Source organism: Lolium perenne, chromosome 6, assembly GCF_019359855.2.
Source record: "Lolium perenne isolate Kyuss_39 chromosome 6, Kyuss_2.0, whole genome shotgun sequence".
NCBI classification, from domain to species: domain Eukaryota; kingdom Viridiplantae; phylum Streptophyta; class Magnoliopsida; order Poales; family Poaceae; genus Lolium; species Lolium perenne.
In genome coordinates this window covers 34,577,505-34,589,791 of record NC_067249.2, presented here as the reverse complement: position 1 = coordinate 34,589,791, position 12,287 = coordinate 34,577,505, and positions in this window count along the sequence as shown.

Here is a 12,287-nt window from a genome sequence, read left to right as displayed (position 1 = left end):
AATATGTGGTACATGGAGCAGTATTGGAACCCCGATTATTCTTGAAGTCATTTGCGCCTAATAGCGCGAGCTTAGCTAATTTTTGAAGAAAAAAAAGATGTCCGGCGTGGTATTCAAAATAATGATCTTCATGTCTGCTACTCCACCAAAAAACAGACCAGCATGTATTCATCACAATACGGGTAGCTAATTTAGGAAAAATGTGTTCATCACGGGATTCAAACAAAGATCTTCATCTCTACTAAATTTTGATTTTACCAAAAATCGAACAGCGTGTGTTCATGACGTTAACTTCATGAACACTATGGTTTCTCTATAAAATAAGGTCACCATCCGTTCCTTTACTGAAGGCATTTGCGAAAAGTGTCTTTGGCTCATGGGCACCAGTGCTCCTGCTGTTTAAAAAAAATCAAAAATCGTACATATTTGTTTCAAAAAAATCTGAAAATAAATGCAGACATAATAAATAAAGTAACCTACAAGCGTGTAAAATTTTAATATGAAATTCTTTATATTGTAGACTACACAAAAAAGACAAAATCTGTTGAAATTTGGAGATCTGAAATATGCATACCCAGATCCACACGTTTGTTATTTTTGTGTAGCCCAGAATTTTTTGTATTTGAAACTGAAATTTTGCACGCTTATGGGACAATTCATTATCTACACCATGATTTTTTTTCTAATTTTTTTAAACACATAAATATGTTTTTTATTTTTTCTAAAATAGCAGGAGCACTGGTGCCCAAGAGCACCAAATCTCTTAGGCATTTGCGCCTAATAGTGCGAGCTTAGCTAATTTTTGAAGAAAAAAAGATGTCCATTGTGGTATTCAGGACAAAGATCTTCATGTCTGCTACTCCACCAAACAACAGACCATCATGTATTCATCACAATACGGGTAGCTAATTTGTGAAAAATATGTTCAGCACGGGATTCAAACAAAGATCTTCATCTCTGCAAAATTTTGATTTCACCAAAAACCGAACAGCGAATGTTCATGAGGTTAAGCTCACGAACACTATGTTTTCTCTATAAAATAAGGTCACCATCCATCTCTTATTTTTCAAGGAAAAACAGGTGGAAGTGTTGGGACGAACCACATGGGTGCTTCAGCTCTATGTTCAATCTTCTCTTTTTTGTACTGCAATCTTGAGCCTATGGCAGGACCTCCATTGACGTGCATTCTGCACCAATTTGGCCTTGGACGTATCCATGTATCACGGGCGCGATTGTGGGTAGCAAAGACACAGTCAGGTTTGAACAATTGGAAATCTGGTTCTGCAGCCTCTGCGTCGATTGGCGGGGGTAGCATGATAATTGGGTGATTGAGTCCAAGAAATAAAGAATGCCCCTTCAAATTGTTCAATCTTTCCCACCTTGCCTCTTCTACAATGTCCAAGGTATGGGCAGATCTCAAGAAAACGTAGCACCGTACCAAAGGATAAGACCTCAGCTTGTTACCCATATGTAATATTGGAGGACCGAGGATGGGCCGATAACCCTTAACCTGAATCCACGCGAGATCAGATTCACCAGTAATGGACTCTGCTCTCATTGGTGCCAGGAACCAAGTGCGCTGGTCAGAAAATCCAAGAAATACATCTTCATCTTCATCATTATGATTATCACCATCATTATCTAATTCTTCACCATCTAATTCTTCATCATCTAATTCGTCTTCTTCTAATTCTTCTTCTTCTAATTCTTCTTCTTCTAATTCTTCTACATCAGCATCATTATCTTCATCGGCACCTCCATCGCCTTGAGCCACATTTTCTTCATCATCTTCCATGACAGCATCTCCCTCGATTTGAGCCAAAATTGCAGCCGCTTCTGTTTCTTCATCTTCAATTATAGGGGCGTCAATGAGACGCGGGGCTGCATGTGTCCCTGCAATGCACAAAGATCAACCACAATGCAGCAAGTAGGAACTACACTGTAAATTATCTCTTCTCTTCTATCTTCTATCTTCTATCTTCTACTACTATAAGGCACCAGTTTTGAACAAGACATGTAGCAGCAATTCCAACTGTTGGTGTCCAAAATCTAACGGTTGGGATTAGAGGTATTCGCGTGAAAAAAATACCACACCAGTGTCCACGTGTTTCTAGAACCGTCATGTTTCCATTATGAAGAAAAATCAGAGCAGTCTCACACCGATATCACACGTCCCACTTGATAGTGATTAAGAAAGGTTCCAATTTTTTGTTCATATTTCTAAACTGTATGCTCACACTTATTTTGATGGTATAACCAAATTACTAGTTGTATTGAAAGTTTGAACAACATTTAGAACGCAACTTACATCAGTATTGTGAATCGTAATTGGTCCAACATGTGCAGCATGCCATTTACTAGTTAAGACATAAAACAAAGACTCACCCCAGGTATATGGTTCCCAAACCAGAACATCTCCATACGGATATGTAACTGCGTATACACGATGCAGGTGTGAACTTGTACCATATCCAGGAATGCCCATGGCATCGACATAGCTGGTTCCTTCAAAGAATTTGGGGTTTCCCAGGATCTTCCACTCCTTTTCTAGGGGCGCTTGTAGGATAGCGATCAAGTAGTCAAATACAACGATTACCTCGTAATGCCATGGCCCTGCTAGATCATCTTTGTACGGCCTCTTGACGATCCGTACTTTGAGCAGTTCCAAACTTTTATCTATTTTGTGTTTGAAGAGGAATGGTGGGCTGGCATTCCACCATTGACGAGTAGGGCCCAAAGAAATTCCTGCATCTTGCAGAGATGGAAGAGGTATAATAGTATCTGATATGTATATGTTGCGGATCGTCAAGTGCCCGTCCTGCTGGACAAATGCCACCCAGTCGCCGTTACAACCCACCCAGTGCATGGGTCCATGTCCATCCAGTTCCTCCTTGGTATGGATAAATGCTGGAACTGTCGGCTTGTCTAATGGCATCAGCAACGCGTGAATGCCCTGCAAATAGAATTTGTTTTAAAATAGTCTATGCATGCAAGGTATTCGACAGAATGAAGAGCGGATTGTGCAGAACTGACGCACAGATGCAATGGATAAATAAAGCAATTCCGAAGAGTACATGTGCATAGTGAAGGCAGCAAACCTTACAGTACTCCCAAATTAGGTGATGATGTTGAGTCTAAATATATGCATGATGTTTGGCAGTAAGAAAAATTGATTGAAAAAACACAAGCTGAAACGAGATGAGTAAATAAATAAATACTCTTACAGTATTGTCGCGGTCGTCTGGCCATGTCTCGGGGTCGCAGTGGAGCAGGCTCGGTACACCGAACAGAACCTTATGCACTCCGCGGATGGCATGCCGCATGCCGATCATGCCTCGAGCGAGGCGACCAGTGCTGAGGATATCCGCCCGCTCGGCTATGTTCTCCACCAGTGGGTAGTGGAGGTTGCCCCACCCCATGGACTGGTGGTAGCAATCAGGAATCTCCTCAACCTTACGCTTCTGCTTCATTGGAGTCGGTAATCTAATGCAAGGGAGAGAGGGGTGAATGGGAGAAAGAGACAGAAGAGGGTTTTTTTGGAGAAGATGCAGTAGTACTACGATACTAGGAGGTGGAGATGCGGGGCATATGTTTCCGGGGGAGAGGAACCACTATTTCCCTTCTACGGAGTAAAAAAAATAACCGCACTTGCTCAATAGAACTTGGGGCGGGGATATAGTGGTAACAGATTCCGAGGTATTGACCAACTTTCCCTCACCTTGACCCCACGTGGTTGTGACCCGAGATAATTTTCTTTTTGATGAACCCGATATACTTATTATAGTACTAAAATAGTACAAGTATATACCTTGTATATACCAATATTATTATTTTAAGGACTTTTGTTCCATGAGCAACAACTTCCCCCACTCCGCTCATCCGAAATCCTAGCCCCTCCAACTTGTAGGACCAATCGACATAGCTATGGCCTTCTAATTTGGCTCAAGTCGCCGCACACATAGCCCTCCCGCCGACAAGGAATAGGAGCATCAGCCCTTTCGTCGCTTGTTGCTATACATAATCATATGCAGTACCATATATATTTCAAATTTCCATATCAAAAAATAGTTCAAATCTGACTTTTAACATCTCAAGCTAAACCCTCGCTTGGTCTTAAACATAAGCATACCACACTACAAGAAAAGTTCTGATAGACAACGTCTCAAAATCATCCGCTAAGGGGTATTTTTCGTCGCCTATGGGCCTAACCCGACGATATGGGTTCTGTTGTCGAAACTGCGTCAGGCAAAGTCCTACGACGATTTTTTCGGTCCGTCGCGCTTGGGCGCCCTTCCGCCACGGAAAATCGGACCGTTGCCCAAGTGTTTCCGGGAGCCCGTTGACTGCTGACGTCATGCAACCGACACGTGCGACGCCGTTAATCGCGATTAACGGCGTTAACCGGCTGAAACCCCGTGGTAGATGGTAGGCCCACACGAGGCCTGCCACGTCTTAAGCGGGCCGGCCCATTAAGTTTACGGGCCGGGCCAGCTGACTTAGTTTGACCGGTCAACTATATAGCTGGGCTGGTCCATTAGTTACGTGGGCCGGGCCTAACCTCTAAGGTTGACTTGTCAAAAGATTAATGGGCTGGCCCACTAAGCATGTGGGCCGGGCCGAATGCACTCGTTTGACCGGTCAACAGGCAAAAGGGCCGGCCCACAAAACATGTGGGACCCATTTCATGTTATCGGGCTGGCCCATTTACCAAGTGGGGTCCACCTTAAAGCAAGTGGGCCGGCCCAAGAAGTTATTGGGCCGGCCCAATTAGCATGTGGGTCCCACTTTCCTGCTATCGGGCCGGCCCATTTAGTGCGTGGTGTCCACATTAGATCAAATGGGCCGGCCCAACAAGCCAGTGGGCCGGGCCAAAAGCACAGGTGGGTCCCACTTTCCTTTTAATGGGCCAGCCCATTTAGTATGTGGGGTCCACCACATTGCAAGTGGGCCGGGCCAAAAACACAGGTGGGTCCCACTTTCCAGTTAAAGGGCCGGCCCATTTAGTATGTGGGGTCCACCATATAGCAAGTGGGCCGGCCCAACAAGATAGTGGGCCGGGCCAAAAGCACAGGTGGGTCCCACTTTCCGATTAAAGGCCGGGCCCAACAAGATAGTGGGCCGGGCCAAAAGCACAGGTGGGTCCCACTTTCCAGTTAAAGGGCCGGCCCATTTAGTATGTGGGGTCCACCATATAGCAAGTGGGCCGGCCCAACACGCTAGTGGGCCGGGCCAAAAGCACAGGTGGGTCCCACTTTCCAGTTAAAGGGCCGGGCCCAACAAGATAGTGGGCCGGGCCAAAAGCACAGGTGGGTCCCACTTTCCAGTTAAAGGGCCGGCCCATTTAGTATGTGGGGTCCACCATATAGCAAGTGGGCCGGCCCAACACGCTAGTGGGCAGGGCCAAAAACGCAGGTGGGTCCCACTTTCCTCTTAAAGAGCCGGCCCATTTAGTATGTGGGGTCCATCATGTAGCAAGTGGGCCGGCCCAACAAGACAGTGGGCCGGGCCAAAAGCACAGGTGGGTCCCACTTTCCTGTTAACGGGCCGGCCCAGTAAGTAAGTGAGCCGACGAAAAATGAAAGTGGGTCCCACACTACTGTTAATGGGCCGGCCCAATCTGTTATAGGGCCCTGGTTGTTTGACTAGTCAACTTGCATTAAATTTCATGAGCCTAAAATCTGATATCAATGATACACACAATTACATACACAAATAAAATAACTAGGAAAATTACAAGGCAATTAATGTGCCCAAATAAAAAATATACATAGAATCATTGAGGACTTCTATTAGCATCATCAATAACACGTTGACATTTGGCAATCGCCTTGATTGAATCTTGTGTACTCTTGGTCAACATATCAGCTACATACCTTAAAGCAGCAATACCATGTCTTTTATAAAGTACAGCCTTGAGATGTTCCTTTGTTTGATGAAAAGAATGGTCTAGGTTGACGGCTATGAGAGGATGCATCGAACAAAGATCGAGAACTTTTTGTGGGCCTCTCTTCTAATGAAGATTGCTTCATCGAACCGCATTACGATAATAATGCAAAAAGAGTTAAACGATGAACTATGCAAACATGTATTAAGCATTGTCGATATGAGATAGTCACAAGTACTAAGCGCAGACTTACATTATATCGTTGCATAGGCTCACGCCGGAACCTTTTTTGCGCTCTATCTTCTACTAAGGACTTCTTCATTACAACTGCATTCTAGTAATATGGCAAACATAGTTACAACAGTGAACTATTCAAACATTTATTATGCAATGTAGATATAAGATAATAACAAGTTGCATAAATAAGACAATGTATGGAACTTGTACTAAGCAGACTTACATCATAATGTTGCACAGGGTCGCTTTGGCGACTATCTTCTAATGATGAAGCTTCACTAAAGCTGCATTACGGTAATATTGCAAAAATAGTTACAACAATTAACTATTCAAACATGTATTACGCAATGTAGAGATCAGATAACGACATGTAGCGAACATCTTGGCTCATTGCAGGTCCTTCTCTTGCGTGCACTAGTCGTGAGTCGACATGCTGTCATTTTAGGTTCAGCCATCAAGTGAAATGCTAATCCTCCTGCTCCATTGTCCTTAATCTGTGTTTAGATATCACATTTAAGACCAAGTTAGCTGGTTTCAAATAACAAAAAACTTGAGCTGCCAAATGAATAAGCCAATATTTACCAGATATCAGATTAAAACCAACTAGATGTTGCTTTGCATGAGATACGAATTTCAGACATTCAGATTTAGAGTAGGGTAATGCCAAGGTTTTCCACATAAAGTAAACTGGCATTAAGAATGACCAAATGTCAGGTTCAAATCACCTTCGCAGTTCCTCCAAGACAAGCATATCAAATAGGCAGAAACATAGTAAAGCATGGATGGCATTGCTATGGCAGGGTTCCAAGTGTTTATCTCTTGCATAAGGAACAATGCATATAGGTTATAGATAATAACGGAAGTAAACTGCCAAAGTTACCAACCAAGAACTCAGATTCCAACCTTCCCTAGCGTCCCCGCTGTTAATGTTGGATATTCTAATAAGTGGTTCGCATGATCAATCCCTAGGAAAAATAACATTGACAAGTTAGTCTACGATAATACAAAGACCAGACATGCACGCAGCAATAACTATACAAGGCGTACGACAGAGCATTCATGGAAAAAAATAGCTATAAGCTAAAGACGAGGTATAAGAGCAAGCAGATTGGAAATGCACATAGCATGATTATAAAAGCAGTAAAAGAATAGCAGACACGAGAAAACAACTAGCGGCTAGCGGTGAGCTAATGACGTGGTATAAGAACAACCAGATTGGAAATGCCCATAGCATGACTATAAAAGGAATAGCATGCAGTACAAAAATAGTTGGCAGCAAATGAATGGGTCCCCTATAAATATGTGGATGCACACAGGTGTCAGTAGAATGAACAGGATGGTAGCGACCGGATAATGCTTTGGTACTGTACAATATTTAAACGAACTTCATGCGAAGTAACACATCAAGAAATTTAATGGCATATGGGATCTGCAAATAACTACACAAAACATGGCTAAAGAAACACCACGATCTAACGGGCCAGCGTACTAACCAAGCTGCGGCGGGGTGGACGGGGGCGGCAACTTGCATTCCAGCGGCGGCGAACGCGGGAGACGATGAGTCGACCCTGTTTCAGTAGAAGCGGGCGTTAGTGAAGCAGATCTGGTTGGCTGGCAAGGGATTCGGTGAAGTTGATACAGCCGCTGTGCCGAGGTAGTCGTTGGAATAGATCGGCTTGTGTGGAGGGGGGGGGCCGCGGTGAAGTAGACACGGTTCCATTGGAGAGGATCCGGTGCGTCGACAGGAAAGGCGTTGATTGCTACGCTGTGGATGAGGTCGGCGGTGAAGCAGATCCGTCGGTGGTGAGGTCGGCGGTGAAGCAGATCCGTCGGTGGCGAGGTCAGCGGTGAAGCAGATCCGTCGGTGGCGAGGGCGGCGGGGGAGCTGATCAGGTGGGTGGACAGCCAACACGATCAAGGCTACGCTGTGGAGATCTAGTACTGTAGAGAGTCAGAGCTTTGGCGTGTGAGAGTATTTTTTAGCTAATGGGGCGAATGGTTGGTGGGTGGGTGTGGGCCTGTGGGGAGGGTTCGGGATCTAGGCAAGATATTTCATTGTTACCGAATGAGCCCTCCATGGTCGGTGGGTTGTAGCTTCCGGACCAGGGTTAAAATGGTAAAACTGGTCACGGGATTTTCGAATGGATGCGGCGGGATGATTTGGGGCGCGGCCGAAATTTTCAGTTTCAAGCTACGAGCAGAACGACAAAAATAATGTTCTTCCCCAGGGAGCTCTCATTTCTTCCTCTTCTCTTTCTCTCCCGAGTCTCTCCCACTCCCCTGGCTCCTCTCCCCTTCTCTCCGGCAGACTCGCCGGCCGGAGACGAGGCCGACTTCTCTCTGTATATCGTACACCCTCCGAACTAAATTAATTGATTCAACTTTCCTTAGACGTGTATGTATCTCGAGTAAAAACATGTGTGGATACATCCATATTTAGATAAGCAAAGTTGAGTCAGTTAATTTGGATCCGAGGGAGTTCATGTTGTTGTAAGCTTAGATCCAGTGTTTCCCATGAGCAGAATGGCGCAATGGAGTCGGGGATCTCGTCATCGGCTTCAGATCTGGCCTACGGTGAATCTGGCGGATCTTGCCGGCCAAACCCCGATCTGGTGCCATCAAGGTGTTGCAGTCAGAAACCCACTGGCGAGCAGCGACGGGCAACACAGTAGAGCCGGGAACAACTTAGGGCTGCGGCTGGCCCTGGTCCCTCCGAGCGACGGCCCGCAAAGCCTCTGGTACACACGTCCGATGCTGGTGAAAGGGCATGCCACCTGACCTATACCTGGTCAGGAAGGTGATGGAGATGCCTCGCTTAGTTTCCTGCATGGCATACACGTAAACGTTAAATACGAGCCTCGATCGGCTCTCAGGTTATCCTGTGAATCGGCTCAAGGAGCCGATCCACCCATGATTCGTACGAGGTGCACGAATATATGGTGGTCCTGCTTGATCAAGATAAAGCTAAAACGATCTACGACGATTTAGGGTTTTCACCGCATAATCGGATCATCCTACTCACGATTGGGCCTCGCGGTCACGTACGGTGATCGTAAGCCGGTCCTAGACAAGGCCTAAAAACCAACACGAGGTTGATCCTCGGAACATCCTGTCTAGGACTAGCAAACGACACCCTACGCGTCGCTGGATCCTCCAACCCTTTGTAAGGCCTAAGTATTGCAGATATTAAACTAATCCTTGAAGAACAAGGAGCAACCGTAACGGATCGGATCTACTAGATAATGATCAAGCGGGGTGCCGCCCCTACACCTAAGATAGGTGTAAGGGCGGCTAGATGTATAAGGGTTGCACTACGACAGCATATGATACGAAGAACAATGCTAACCCTAACACATCTAAGATAACTACGTTGCTCGCCATCAAAAAGGCTTCAGTACGAGCAACGCATGAACAACGACATAAGCTTGTGCTGCCTAGATCGCAAGATGCGATCTAGGCAGCATGATGCTTACCGGTAGAAAACCCTCGAGACGAAGGAGTTGGCGATGCGCCGAGATTGATTTGTGGTTGAACGTTGGTTGTTGTTTATTCCATAAACCCTAGATACATATTTATAGTCCAGGGGACTTTCTAACGTGGGAATAATCCCCACCGTGCACGAGACAAACTCTAACTAATCGACACGTATCCTACTATATTACAGATACACGGGCCAACTAGCCCAAACTTTGCATAACAGGCCGATTCACGTATTTCTTCCATATATATATTCTTCAAATCCATCTTGATCGCGGCCCACCTCTGACTCGGTCAAATTCTGGTGATAACACATGCCCCCCTGGTTTTGGAATTGATAATTCCAAAATCACTCTGCTCTTTCTTCGTCGGGTCATGTCGTGGCAGAACCGTCGCAGTATCCTTCATCATGATGCCTTGCCTTCTCAACTTCTCCGCGTGACCTGGCAGTTTTTTTTTTTAGTTACCACTTCCTCGGAAACTGCTGTGGCATTGAATTTCCACTATATCCCCTTTTATTTAACCGCTCCGAACAGTTTACTTTCGCATCTCTTTCGCATTAGCACTCCAAAAGCCCTCCTGCGCCACCATGTCTTCTTCCTCCTCTGCCTCATCGGACCTTTCCACCCAGTCCTCCTCTTCCCGTGAGCCGACGCCAGAGCCGAACCCGGCGGAGGTCCATGCGGCCAAGACCCGCCGTGCCATTGAGGCCGGGGAGGAGTCTAGCCACGACTTCTCCATCTGGTCTGAGGACGACAAGTCCCTGACTGACGGGGAAAGCGACCTCCGCTTCCTCGCCGACGGGGAGACGGAGGAGGAGAGCGATGACGATCGCTTCTCCTGCGATGACTTCACCTCTCCCGAGGAGGAGGAGGAGGAGAAGGAGGAGGAGGAGGAGGACGACACCCCCTCCGACGAGCCGCCGGCCAAGCGCTTCTGCCCCTGGCCGGGGAACCTCAGCGACTTCGACAGCGATGACGACGACGCTGACGAGGAGGACGAGGACAATGAGGGCCCGGTCGGCGGCCACTGGAGCAGCGACGACGAGCCCGCCGGGAGTAGCGCCGACAGCGGCGACGATGGCGACGACGATGGCAGTGACGGCCCGTAGATAGGACTTTTAGCATAGGACCAGTAGTAGATGGGGCAATGTATCCCCTAGTACTTCCTTTTGGGAGCAATCAGCTCTTTATGTAAGAAATCTTGTTTATCAATGAAGAATTTCCCCAATTTTGATTTTGCCCTTCGAGCCAATTTAGCCGATTTCCCCTCATACTGATCTTGCTGATTTGTCCCCTTAGCCAATGCTTCATGAGCCGATAGCAACGCATCGGCCCTTTAAGATCCATCCTTCGATTCTTCAACTGATGATTTTAAGATCTGGTGGATAATGTGGAATCTTCAAGAGAGCCCTTAAATTTCTCCCACCAGTTTCAGCGATCCTCTTCTGCCTGCACTCATCATTCTATGAAGAAGGTTGCAACGAAGGATGAGCCGATGACATCTCAATCGGCTCCTAAACAGAGCATCTACCGGGCCAGCTGCCCCCCGAGCCTCAACCAAGGCGAGAACACTGATGAGGATGCACAGATCAGACCAAAGGCTTGGAACTCAGATAATTCTGAGGTAGCCACCCTGCCGATTCAGCCGCTCTCGACCCCATCGATTGCCTCTTCCCCCGTTGAACCGATGTCGTACGCCAATATTGACCTCTGACAGTACCGTTGCAATCGGCTCATTGCAGCTGAGGAAGCTCTCATTGTTTGCCCCCTCGAGGAAGCAGAGGGCCTCACAGATGAACTGGACTTGGTCAAAATCCGTGTCTTGAACCCGCAACCGGTAGATCTTGTGTAATTGTACTAGAGTCGATGGCTGCGCATCGGCTTTGTCTCTTAGTTCTAAAGTCGATGTCCTTGCATCGGCTGTAGATCGTGATTTTTTTTTTACTGGCCGATTTTTTTAACCGGCCCCCAATGTTTCACTATACACATGTTCATCTGCACATGTTCACATGTTCATCTTCACATGTTCATCTGGTTTAGGTGCCCCCGTGCCGAATCTGTCAGGTAACTGCAGATATCGGCTCTGTAGTTTAGCCAAGGCATTGTATTTGCACGTCGGCTCTGGTAGGACCAATGTTGATTCTTCTTAACTCATCAGCCGACGTAAAACCGCTGCCAAGTAGATTGCTGTTGAACACAAGCAGAACATGTGGTGAGGATAATTTTGGCCGATTGCTGGAATCGGCCTCCACATTGATCGAGGCGCTCAATGAAGGTCTTGTAATTTTCCTTCATCCATCTTTGGGGGCCGATCCCAAGGATCGGCCTCGCCACATTTGCTCATCGGTTTGCTCGTGCTACACGGTCAGGCCAGTGGATAAAACCAGCCTAACCCTTCCCTTCGTCACGTTGATGCGCTCGCAGTCGTCCAAATTGGGTGCCTCGTGTAATCCTGGAGCACTAAGCTCCGTCGGAAGGACGAGCACCATATTTGTGCCAGCCGATGTATCGTCATCGGCTTTCCTTTGCTTGGGGCGCCACACCATCCTTTGTGGTCGACCCTCTTCCTCCAGGGTTCGCTGGATCTTCGCGGCTAGATCAGGCCGCGCCTTCCTTAGCGTGTGCAGGTATAACCTTTCGGCTTCTTCCAAGCCGCGCAATCGCTGAACCCTACGCTTTTGGGAACG